The sequence below is a fragment of the Sinocyclocheilus rhinocerous genome, unplaced genomic scaffold (assembly GCF_001515625.1).
Source record: "Sinocyclocheilus rhinocerous isolate Xijiao unplaced genomic scaffold, SAMN03320098_v1.1 scaffold4560, whole genome shotgun sequence".
NCBI classification, from domain to species: Eukaryota; Metazoa; Chordata; class Actinopteri; order Cypriniformes; family Cyprinidae; genus Sinocyclocheilus; species Sinocyclocheilus rhinocerous.
The window spans coordinates 26,564-37,507 of record NW_015654530.1 but is presented as its reverse complement, the minus strand read 5'-3'; the positions used below and the strand labels follow the sequence as shown (position 1 = coordinate 37,507).

General features: G+C 37.8%; 2 pseudogenes; both read right to left on the bottom strand.

The window, feature by feature from the left end:
- Positions 1-3,217: 3,217 nt before the first annotated feature.
- Positions 3,218-7,722, bottom strand: LOC107717589 (uncharacterized; annotated as a pseudogene).
- A 105-nt stretch (positions 7,723-7,827) lies between these two features.
- Positions 7,828-10,407, bottom strand: LOC107717588 (uncharacterized; annotated as a pseudogene).
- Between the last annotated feature and the right edge of the window lie 537 nt (positions 10,408-10,944).

Genomic DNA, 10,944 nt, shown 5'->3' with positions numbered 1-10,944 from the left:
TACTCAAAATTAAAGGTGGGGTAAGTGATTTCTGGTAGCCAATGTTGAGATTTCAAATCCCCAAAACAAACACGCCCCTACCCAAAAGGGTCTCGCCCCTATTTTGATAGCTCCGCCGCACACATACGTACACAACCCAGGCAATGATTATGGTGGAATCTGCTGTATTATTATCTGCTATAGTAAACATATTATCTTACTTTTCGGACACACTTTGGGAGCTGACGCTTGAAACAGACAGTGGAGGAGGTTTAGACGCTCCAGGCTTATAGGGTGTGGAAATGAATGTGTCTTTATCATAGCTGAAGGGAACGACAATACGATTGCAGATGAACAAACAATCGAACATGACACACGAGCATATTCAAGCAAAAGCCAGCAAATATTAGTTCTGTGAAACAAAGCAAAACCAGAGTTACTCACCTATCGAGAAGAAACAAAGCAACCACGGCGTCCGATCGCAGGCCTTTCCGCTCCTTTTAGAATAAAGAGATGGTAGAAATTCAACATCTAGAGTAAATACTATGTCATTTTAGGTCAGATAAATGTTTTGCAGCTTGTTTTGGTGTGGTGTGACCCTCCTTTGGAAAACTATTGAACTGGATGGTGTGCTATTGAAGAAACCCATAGAATACAGTGATGGTAGAAATTTAACTAATAGAGCAAATAATTTTACATTAAACGCTTGAAGTACATTCTACAGTTTCAGATAAATATGTTGCAATTTGTTTTGGAGCGATGTGAGCCTCCTTTGGAAAGCTATTGAACTGGAAGTTGTCTCAATAAAGAAACCCATATAATATAATGATGGTAGAAATTGAACATCTACACTAAACACTTCTATATTAAAGACTTGAAGTATTATTCTACATTAAAGACTTGAAGTATGTCATTTTAGGTCAGATAAATATTTAGCAACTTGTTTTGGAGCGGTGTGACCCTCCTTTTGAAAGCTATTGAATTAGATGGTGTGTCAATGAAGAAACCCATAGAATACAGTGATGGTAGAAATTAAAAATGGTCTGTAATGTCTTTCTCTAACCTTACTGAATATACTACTGCTAAGCATTAAACCTGAAATGAACTTGACAGTTTTAATTTTTAGGAAAACTTGGCTATGTTTGTATGGCATGGCGCTGTCCACGTATGTGGTGCTGAAGGTCCATACACAGTCCTACCTGCAAATTAAAGTTTCAATAACTTTTCGATGGTTGTTACCCAAGTTAACCCCAAACCACTTTAATGTTATTATGCACACTCCAAAGAACACACTACACCATGGGGATTGGCATGTTTATTGCATTTAGTTGACCGTGAAATGCAGCTATATATAAAGCTCAAATCTTATATGGTGGAAGAAACAGCTCCAAAGCTTGTACAAAGTACACTGTTGCTGCAGTCTGGCAAAGTTTTCCTGGCCAGATAAACTACTATTTTTAGAATTCTTGCATCCTAATTAGGAAATAAACATTTTAGGTCTTGTAAGCATTTTGTAGATACTAAATAAAAAGTTAACTATCAAAATATCCAATGTCACATTTATTTCTCCCTCACAAATGCAAGTGTGTTTTTTATCACATCAAAGGCCAGCAGAAGACAACAAGCACCACAACAATATGAAACATAAACAGAATACTAAAAAAAAATAGTATTTCCATAACATATCAAATATACAATACATATTTCTTACAATTTAAACACACTTTCAGCATAAGCTCCTCTAACTAAATAGCTTACAAACACAAATCACAAACCCATGGTTGTTCTTCTGGTAGCAGATTAATGTTGAGGCACTGAACATGAAACCACTTCTGGCATAATTCACATTGAATCTGGAAGGAAAATAGGACATGTTGTTAGATTTATTAAGAAAGTGTTGGAATTATTAAATGTCGTTGTGAAAACACGTTTTCACTTAACACAAATAGTCAACAGGCAGAAATGGCATAGTGAATACCCAGATGCATTGCTCCTCTGTTTGGGCTCTTTCTTTTTCTCCACACACAGAGCAGTACTCCTCTCTTGAAACTGCAATTATTTGAATACAGATAGGATTATAATTCATCTCTCTGTGTCTGACATGGGAATAAACTGTTCTTTCAAAGTACTTTATACCTGATGCCAGCAAAATTTATTTGGCCACGTTTTTCCTGTAGTGGCACATCATTTCCTTATATTAATGCTGTCAGGAATTTTTGGGAACTCTTCCACCACCTGTTTCGCCATCTAGAAGGACAGCAATGAAAATTAATAGACACAGTCTCATATGGGAAAAGGTGAGGACAGTGTTTATGTAAACCACTTTCCCCTCCATTTACCAGCATCACAAAGACACCACAGCTGGAACCATTCTCCTGAAATGAATGTTGGATTGTGCCAGGTTTCCAGTTGGTGTTCACCAAGTCTTCTCTTCCATACTTATTTCTTCTCATTTGGGAAAAAAATTCTGTTTTTGGAAAAATGCAGTGTGTGCGTTTATGGTGGTCTTAAGCAACACCAACTATGCTAATTTACCATTATTAGTGTTGTGGAGCTAAACATGCTGAATTACGTTTTTAAAACAAACTGTCCTACCAAAGTTTTTTGCAGGCTTTTTTTGTCTTTCATTTAATTTGTACCACTTTGAGGGTCAAGTATTAAAAATGGTGTCAGTGTAAGCATGTAGACACTAAAATGGAGAAAAGGAAACAAATAAATTATAACTACTAAGTCAATTAAATGTCACTGAAAAGATCAAACATTTCTATATGGGCATGTCCATGTTTATATGTACTAGCTTAACATTTGTATTTGCAGTCTTTTTACTTACCACAAACCTCTAGTGTATGTTGTTGATATTTACGAAAGTGATGAGCCCATCATATTGCTCAAAGTTGACCTGTTTATCAGAAATGTAAATGATCATGTATGTGCACTGTACATGTAAAAATTAAGAATCATAAGGATTTGCTCTCACTTTTCGCAATCCTTGCCGTGCCATCTGCTCCCTTGTGCTATTTAAAATGACACCTGTGGTGTAAAAGCTTAGCTGGTAGAGATTTGCACCCTTCATATTAAGTACAGCTCCTAAATAGCACTCAATAGTCTCAAAATGATACAGCATTTTGAATCAAACGTCAATTTGAATCAAAATACTTGAATAATCGAGGACAGCATTTACTTATCAGAGTGTTAAATACAAATATAATTGTACAATTATGCATTCAGATTTTTGTTTTTATATGTGTTGCTCTCCAAATAACCCTTCATGTGGTCTCAGTGTTTGGAATCCCTTGTGATGTAACAGATACTCCAGATTCTGGCTATAGACTTCACAACGGCTACAACCAGCTCTGTAGGTGGCTTCTTCCATAGCATGTCGACCTATAATGACATGAAGTTCATACAGTAAATAACAGTGTACCTTAATATATGCAATAAATAAATAGTTTTCATTTTTGTATAATGTCTTCATAACTTTTCCTCTATGGAGTACCTTTGCAGGAAGCTGACATGCATCAAAACTTGAACGTTTCTTGCTCTGTGTCACATACTTGTGGATACTTTTTTGGGGGGAACATGTTTTAGTTTTTTTGGAACTGATCAAGGTTCACATGTGTCTCAGGTGGCTCAGGTTGGTGCAATAGCTTTTGAGGAAGTTTATGCTGAATGATATTCTCCATGTATCTTTCTTGCAGAGACATGCATTTTTCTTATGAAGATTCCTGGTTTTACTTTTGTTTCATTATGCATTATGGAATGTTTGACAATTCCAAACCACTTATGTGATAGTTGGTATCTCTTGTTTTTGGTCATTTCTTTGTTGTCACCAAGTCCTGTTCATGAGATTCTACTCAGGTCTCCCAACAGCAAGTCACTCCAAAGAGGAAAAATGACAAGGAGGGTATCGAAGAAGACAGTGAGAATGCCTGGACAAAAGTATGGGTTGTCCTCTTTTGCCAACCATGTCTCATCACCTGCCACTTGTTCCTTCACCTCTTGCATGACCTGCTGAATATAGGCAGAGAATGATGATCTGCCAATGATAGATGCATGTCTTCTGTCTTCACTTTCACACATTTCCCAGTCTTTAGATTGGGTAGTTTCTTCCAGTGTATCCTCTTTGGATCTTGAAATTACACTCTCCAAAACACACAGACTTTCTTTGACAAGCTTTGTGTTTTGTGGGGTTGTGAGCAGGGCACATAATGCACGGAACACAATTCTTGATTTAGTAATGTTGCTGGCCTTTTGGAGTCTTGGGAAAGCATACTGGCAAAGTCTCTCAGTCCTTTGTCATCTGTTTGCCTAGAGATTGCCTGTCTGACAGCTTTCAAAATGTGCGCAGAGCAAATGTGGAGGACAGTGTATGACTTCATTTCCGCCCATGATTTTTGCCCCATGCACAACTCATATGCTCTGTTGAGGTAAGAGCTGATGTGCTCTTTGTTGAAAGCAAGCATCACACTTTGTATTAACGCCCAGCTTTAATCAGTCTCGACCTGGTGAATATTTATTTGTGTGTATTTTGACAAATGCATGTAAATTGCATGAGCCAAAATGTGATTGGTGGTACTGAGTGATCATTGGAGAGCATTTCACAAACGGGAAGAGGTGGTGCATCTCGAGTCTTTCCAGAAAGAGCAACCGCATGGTACAACACACGCTTTCAGCTGTTCTGGTATTTGTGACACAACTCCTCCAGTGGCACAGAGATAGAGGGACACAGGAGACCTACTTTTTTATTGAGACATTCAGTCATGTTCCCAGCCAGGAGTTGCTCGTTTGGTGTTGACTGAAGTGTGCTGTAAAAAATACTAACTGGGTCTATGCTTTAGGGCCTTTGCTATTTTTCCTCTTTTTAGGTTGGTTGCTGGCCTTGCCTTTTTCTCTGAAAGTGTGTGTTGTATATCTCCAGTTTGTTGGACTAACATTTTCACATCTTAGCCCAGTGCAGCAGGATTATTTTGCATTGTGAAAGAGTATTTGGCTGGGCAAAAAGGGAACGTGCAGACTGCTTTCATTTGTAAATATGGAAGATTTTTTTCTGCTCCAGGGAGCCTTGACATGTTGATATTTTATTATTATTTGTTTTAAATATATATTTACTGAACATTTTCCAACTTAAACAAAAAACACATGAATATAAACCATAATCATAATAAAAAATAAATAATAATAATAATAAATACATAATAAATAAAAAAATAATGATTGAGTCGGCAAAATAAGAATAAGCAGACTTATCCTAGGCCACTAAAAAGGAAAAGAAAAATTAGATACTCAAATTAAATGGATAACCACACTAAATACATATTGGTAGTACAATACAAATTCAAAATCTTATGCACTCACTTGGGGTGCATGAATAGGAAAACTCTTCAACAGGATAGTTGACCAATCAATCCCTAGATTATTGATATAAGGCTTCCAGACATTATAAAACTGACCCGGCTGGCCATTAACTAAACATGTTAAATATTCCAATGGGATTAGTTCCATTAAAATCTTGTGCCATCCAGATATAGTCGGAGTCTTATCACTTATCCATCTCATTAATATATTTTTCCTGGCTGCAAATGTGAGAAGATAGTAAAGTCTTTTTTCATTTGATAAAATCAAAGCTTTATCCGGCAGACATGTTGATATTTAAATGAGAGAGTACAACATGGATTTTTTTCAGCACAGTTGTACACATGGTCTGTCCAAGGTTATCTTAATTTTGAGTACCCTTCTTGTGGCCTGAACCTATCCCACATTTTTCTTGCCATAGATATTTAAAAAAAAAAAAAAAACTTACTGACCACAAACTTTTGAACAGTTTTTAACTTGGGCAGTAAGTACCTCAAACATCCTGGCAAACAGCAGAGAAGACCTTAGAAACCACAATTAGCAAGAGAAAGAGAAGGTATGAAGGCTTTAGAGCTGTGAAGGAATAAAGCAATCCAAGAAAACCTGCCAGAATCGATTAATCTTCTGCTGAAGTAGAGTGAAATGTTATCATGAAGCTCGAATCGACTCCAGCCAGAGAATCACTCAGGTAACCAAGGCCACGCTGGGCAAATCCATTAGACCGAGTTAAATCCAGCGCTTTGCCCAGAGTGTCCTCAGCTGAAGGCTGGCGGCGTTCACATGTTCTAATTTCTTTGGTGTGTTAGAACGAGCCGTTTTAGGTAGGTGTGGTTGACTCCTAACTTTTATAAAGAATATCTCTTTGGATTTGAGACTTTAGTCTTTGCAACATTACAGATCTTCTTTATGCACCAAGAGCTTGTAACACTCCAAAGAGAAAGGAAAAATTGAAATCGCATCATATGACCCCTTTAAAGTTTCAGTAACTTTTCAGTGGTTACCCAAATTAACCTCAAACTACTTAATGTTATTAATCACCCTTAAAAGAACACAGTACACCATGGGGATTGGCATTTATTGCATTTAGTTGACTGTCAAATGCAGCTATATAAACAGCTCAAAAAATATATGGTGAAACAAACAGCTCCAAAACTTGTTCAAAGTGCACTGTTGCTGCAGTCCAAATGCATTGTGCTGTATCTAACAAATGCGTGTGTGTTTTTTTTTTAACTGCATTCACATAAAAGGCCAGCAGAAGACAACAAGCACCACAACAATATGAAACATAAACAGAATACTAAAAAAGTTGAAAGTATTTCCATAACATATCAAATAGGCAATACATCTTTTTTACAAATTGAACACACTTTCGGTATAAGCTTCTCTAACTGAATAGCTTACAAACACAAATCACAAATCCATGGTTGTTCTTCTGGTGGCAGATTAATGTTGAGGCACTGAACATGAAACCACTTCTGGCATAATTCACATTGAATCTGGAAGGAAAATAGGACGTTGTTAGATTTATTTAGAAAGTGTTGGAATTATTAAATGTAGTTGTGAAAACACATGCTTTCACTTGACACAAATAGTCAACAGGCAGAAATGGCATAGTGAATACCCAGATGCATTGCTCCTCTGTTTGGGCTTTTTTTTTTCTCCACACACAGAGCAGTACTATTCTCTTGACACTGCAATTATTTGAATGTAGATAGGATTATAATTCATCTCTCTGTCTCTAACATGGAAATAAACTGTTCCTACAAAGTACCTTATACCTAATGCCAGCAAAATTTATTTGGCCACATTTTTCCTGTAGTGGCACATCATCTTCTTGCTGGGTGTTAAATTAATGCTGTCAGGAATTTTTGGGAACTCTTCCACCACCTCTTTGGCCATCTAGAAGGACAGCAGTGAAAATTAATAGACACAGTCTCATATGGGAAAAGGTGAGGACAGTGTTTATTGTAACCACTTTCCCCCTCCATTTACCAGCATCACAAAGACACCACAGCTGGAACTGTCCTCCTGAAATGAATGTTGGATTGTGCCAGGTTTTCCACTTGGTGTCCACCCAGTCTTCTCTTCCACACTTATTTCTTCTCATTTGGAAAAATGCAGTGTGTGTGTTTATGATAAAGCATTTCAATTTGAATCAAATTACTTGAATTATTACATACATTGAGGACATAATTTCCTTATCATACTGTTAAATACAAATATAATTGTACATTATGCATTTAGATTTTTTTGATATGTATTTCTCTCCAAATAAACATTCATGTGGCCTCAGTGTTTGTAATTCCTTGTGATGTAACAGGTACTCCAGATTCTGGCTATAGATTTTACAATGGCTACAACCAGCTCTGTAGGTGGCTTCTTCCATAGCATGTCGACCTGTAAGGATATTAAGTTCATACAGTAAATAATAGCATGCCTTAATATATGCAACTAATAATTTTCATTTTTGTACTAATGACGTCATTACCTCTTCCTCTACATAGAGTACCTTTGCAGGAACCTGACATGCGTCAAAACTTGAACTTTCCTTGCTCTGTCACATCCTTGTCGATAACAAGAACAGGTATTTTTGGTGGAACAGAATAGAATTTTGATTTTTTTCCAAGTTTCTTGAGACTGATCAAGGTTCATAGGTGGCTCAGGTTGGAGCAATAGCTTTTGAGGAAGGTTATGCTGAATTATATTCTCCGTATGTATTGCTTGCAGAGATGATGCATTTTTCATATGAAGGTTCCTGGTTTGACTTTTGTTTCGTTATGCATTATGGAATGTTTGACAATTCCAAACCACTTTTCTATGTGACAGTTGATATCTCTTGTTTTTGGTAGTTTCTTTGTTGTCACCAAGTCCTGTTCATGAGATTCATACCTACTCAGGTCTCCCAACAGCAAGCCACTCCAAAGAGGAAAAATGGCAAGGTAGGTATCAAAGAGGACAGTGAGGATGCCTGGACAAAAGTATGGGTTGTCCTCTTTTACCAACCATGTCTCATCACCTGCCACTTGTTCCTTCACCTCTTGCATGACCTGCTGAATATAGGCAGAGAATGATGATCTGCCAATGATAGATGCATGTCTTCTGTCTTCACTTTCACACATTTCCCAGTCTTTAGATTGGGTAGTTTCTTCCAGTGTATCCTCTTTGGATCTTGAAATTAGACTCTCCAAAATATACAGACTTTCTTTGACAAGGTTTGTGTTTTGTGGGGTTGTGAACAGGGCACATAATGCACGGAACACAATTCTTGATTTAGTAATGTTGCTGGCCTTTTGGAGTCTTGGGAAAGCATACTGGCAAAGTCTCTCAGTCCTTTGTCATCTGTTTGCCTAGAGATTGCCTGTCTGACAGCTTTCAAAATGTGCGCAGAGTAAATGTGCAGAACATTATATGGCTTCATTTCATTCCATGATTTTCCCCATGCAGACCTCATATGCTCTGTTGAGGTAAGAGCTGATGTGCTGTTTGTTGAAAGCAAGCATCACATTTTGCATTAAAGCCGTAATCATTCTCGACCAGGTGAATATTTATTTGTGTGTATTTTGACAAATGCAATGTAAATTGCATTAGCCAAAATGTGATTGGTGGTACTGAGTGATCATTGGAGAGCATTTGACAAATGGAAAGAAGTGGTGCATCTCAAGCCTTTCCTGGAAGAATAGTATATACTCTCAAATATAGTAGAACACACCCAAAAAAAAAAATTTTTTTTCAGTTTACTTAAATAAAATAAGATAAAACAACACAAATCTTTAGTTGTTTTTTTTTACTCAGTTGTCATTTGCATTAAAATTTATTACACTATTAAACCTGATAAGTTAAGAATACTCAAAAAAATTGAGGCAACTGATTACCACAAAACATTTGAATAAACAAACTAATTTATTTTAAGTTAGTATAGCTTATGACAGGTGACAAGTGGGGCGGGGCTGAGAGCCGTGGGAGCCACCAAGCCTGCTTTCATGGCTCTCAGTCCCACCCCATGCATTACAATGATAATAATATATTTAATAATTAATTTAATGAAATTAAATTAAATTTAATAATTTCTCATTAATTCTCAGGACACTGCTCCACTGATCATGTGCTGGTTACCCCACTGCACACTTTAGATCACTTCCTGCTCACTCTTAACCTCGACATGGTTCCTGACACAACACATACCCCTCCACATGTCATCTTTCGATGTAAACTACGCTCACTCTCACCCTCCCGGCTCTCTGCTTTAGTTTCATCTTCAATTCCTCCCCCTTAACAGTTTTCATCTCTTGATGTTAACAGTGCTACTGATACTTTCTGCTCCACTCTTACATCTTGTTTAGACAGTGTCTGCCCCCTGTCTTCCAGGTCAGCCCACACCTACCCTTCCGCCCCTTGGCTGTCTGATGTTCTCCACAAGCATTGTTCTAGCTCAGGGCTGCAGAAAGGGTGTGGCACAAAAAAAAAATCCTTAATGTGTATCGGTCACTCCTCTCTTCCTTCTCTGCTAATGTCTCCACTGCTAAAAGGACATACTATCATAACAAAATGAACAATTCACCTAACTCTGGCATGGCCTTTAAAACATTTTCCTCCCTTCTTTGTCCTCCTCCTCCCCCTTTTTCATCAACTCTAACAGCTAATGACTTTGCCATGTTCTTCATTCATAAAATTACAACCATCAGAGCAGAATCATCCTACTACTTGTCCACTTGATCCTATTCCATCTCATCTCAAGCCATTTATCCTGCAGTTGTACCTGCACTTACTCATATTATTAACACATACCTTCACACTGGTGTTTTTCCTTCAGCTTTTAAACAGGCTTGTTGAAGCCATAAAACTGGCAAGAGCGGTTTCCAAATCTTCATTACTTAACTAGCTGGATCTGTCTGCTGCTTTTGATATGGTTAACCACCAGATCCTCCTGCCAATCCTATTGGGAAAGGGCATCTCAGGAACCGCACTCCAGTGGTTTGACACTTACCTCTCAGACAAGTCCTTCAATGTATCTTGGAGGGGTGAGGTGTCCAAGTCGCACATCCGATGATCCGATGATAGCTGCTCGCATCTCAGCATGTCTAATAGACATTTCTTGCTGGATGAAGGACCATCACCTACAACTCAACCTTGCCAAGACAGAACTGCTTGTGGTTTCAACAAACCCATTTCTTCATCACAATTTCACCATCCAGCTAGGCACATCAACCATAACTCCTTCAAAAACAGCCAGAATCCTTGGAGTTGTGATTGATGATCACCTGAATTTCTTAGACAACATTGCTAAACTGCCCAGTCCTGTAGATTTGCTTTATTCAACATTAGGAAGATCAGGCATAGCTGCTCGCATAAAATTCAAGACATTGATGTTTGCCTACAAAAACACCATTGGCTCTGCACCCCTTTATCTAAATTCACTACTTCAGACTTTTGTACCCTCTAGAAGCTTGAGTTCTGTGAACAACGCATTGTAGTGCCATCCCAAAGAGGCACAAACTCACTTTCACAAACTTTTACATTAACTGTTCCCTCCTGGTGGAATGACCTGCCCAACTCAATTTGAGCAGCTGAATCCTTAGCCATCTTCAAGAAACAGCTAAAAACACATCTCGTCCA